The sequence below is a fragment of the Cinclus cinclus genome, chromosome Z (genome assembly GCF_963662255.1).
Source record: "Cinclus cinclus chromosome Z, bCinCin1.1, whole genome shotgun sequence".
NCBI lineage: Eukaryota > Metazoa > Chordata > Aves > Passeriformes > Cinclidae > Cinclus > Cinclus cinclus.
Window position 1 is genome coordinate 68,017,289 of NC_085084.1, and position 2,255 is coordinate 68,019,543.

Genomic DNA, 2,255 nt, shown 5'->3' on the forward strand with positions numbered 1-2,255 from the left:
CCTGTTCACATCTTCCCCTGTGTTTCTGATAAAGTAAGCTAGGTATTTTTATCTTACTGAAGATTGAAAACTGAAATTGAGTGAAGAGTAATTTGACAAAATACAATAAGGACTTTTTGTGGAAAATTTCCAGTCCAGACCTACTGGAGATTTACTTTTATGCACTACATAAAACCTTACATCTGGATAGCTGAATGAGCCTTTGTGCTACATTGGGTGTTTTGTGTCTCTTCATAACAGAATTTCACATCACTGAAAAGGTCAAGATTTAAATATTCACATCAGCCAGTAGACCTCCCAGAAGAAACACTTTGATGCCTGGCAGTATACAAGCCTAAAAAGCCAGCTAGTTGCACATTGCAGCTTTGTGCAAAAGTAAGACTGAGGCTCAGTATTCTGACATGGAAGAATACTTGTGTGATACACTTTCCAATAACTTAATTGACTTAGAGAATTTTGACTTGGCCCAGTGCCTCAATTTCCAGCTGCAAATGATGTTCCTCCCTGTTTAAAAACCATAAAAAAAACTTCCTATGGTGTACAAATAGGAAAACACCAAGATTGCTTGACTCTGAATGCTACTGTAGTAATTGATACTTTACCTACATTTAGATATATGTACACATGAACTATAGAGTAATTTGGCCTAAAAATTGTGCCTTGTAACTGGATACACAGCAATTCAGTCTCATATTCAAAAGTTTGGAAATCAGATGACAGTACAGATCAGCAGTTATTTATAGGCTTTGTACCCCATTCACTGTTTCTATATAATTTTTATTATATTAAACTTCTGTGGTCATATATGCCTTTGTTTAGTACACTTTGCTGTGCACAGTAGCAATTACAAGTAACAAGCTGTAAGCTTTTACCATTTTTCTGAGTGCTCAGGAGCTAAGAAATATGACCTTCCTCCTGACACACTGCAGCTATTGGTGTGCTGTAACCTCTGCTAATACTGCAGGACATCCTTGAAACTGAAAGCAGCCAAAACATCGAAGTTGTTGATGCTCTTGGAACTAAAACCAAAACCTGTACTCTGAATTTGAACTTTGCTGGTAGTGCATATCAATCATGAGCCACAAAACACACTTAAGTGGTTGTTAAAATTCCTTACTTTTTTCTTAATCTCTCACTTTTTCCCTGCTCACACAGTTTACATTTTTTTGAGGAAGCTACATTTCTTGGAGACTTTGTCTACCACTGTTTAAACAAAAATTAAGTTACATGACAGTAAACCCCTTCTCCAGTAATAACCAAAAATTTTATGACACAAAGACTTTTTAAATTAATTTTAAATCTAATATAGGCTAGTCAGCTTTTTAATCTGACACTAATAAAGCTATTTCAAAACACTAAATGCTGTTTTGTGAGACTAAAACAAGTGTTTTATTTCTCCTTCAGCAAAATAACTATGTAAGACCACCTGAAGCCTTTTGTGCTGTGACCTCTGGTACTGCTGTTCTGCAGAGCACTTGCTAAAAGCCCTTGAAAGGCCTGTGTCAGTATCATTTCATCTTCTCTTGTCTGCCAGCTTGTGTGGAAGGATGGGTATACATGTATATGTCCACATGTGTCTTTTGATTTTGTTATGCAGAAATTAAGTGCAAGAGTAAATTTGTAAGATTATATCTTGAAGTTTGGAATACTTAAAACAGATAAAGAATGCAGAATCTTTAATAACATTTCAGTACTCCACAGTTCCTTTCTTCTGACAGTGTTTTTCTGTATGTAGGCACATTTTTTTTTTTAATTAATTAAAATGTTATGTTGCAGCTTACTGTAATTACAGCTTTCTTCAGAAAAGTCCTTTTCCTTATCACTCCACTGTACCTCAGCACCTTCAAATTCCCTCCCAGAGGGCAAAGGCATAATGAAAACTGCTGTCATGAGACAGCAGAGACCATCTTTAATTTTTCAGAGGTTGAAGGAGCATTCATTTTTCAGAATACATTCCTCTTGGAAAAAATAGCTGTTACTTTACTGGGGGATGAGTTTATCTTCTCTATGCGAACTTCACAGTGACTACTGTGAATAAACCACAAGTAAAAGGGAAAAATCTCTGTTGAGCAGTGTGAATGCTTATTAGAACTGCCCAGCAGCCCCATACTTGTAATCTGTCTTCTCATGTGTGAAATATCAGAGGCCACAACCTAGCTACATCATTTTCTTGGTTTAGGGCAAATTTGGGAGGAAGCTTCCGAAGAGGTCTCTAGAAAGCAGATTCAAGCAGCCCCTCCCCCTGTTGGTTCAGG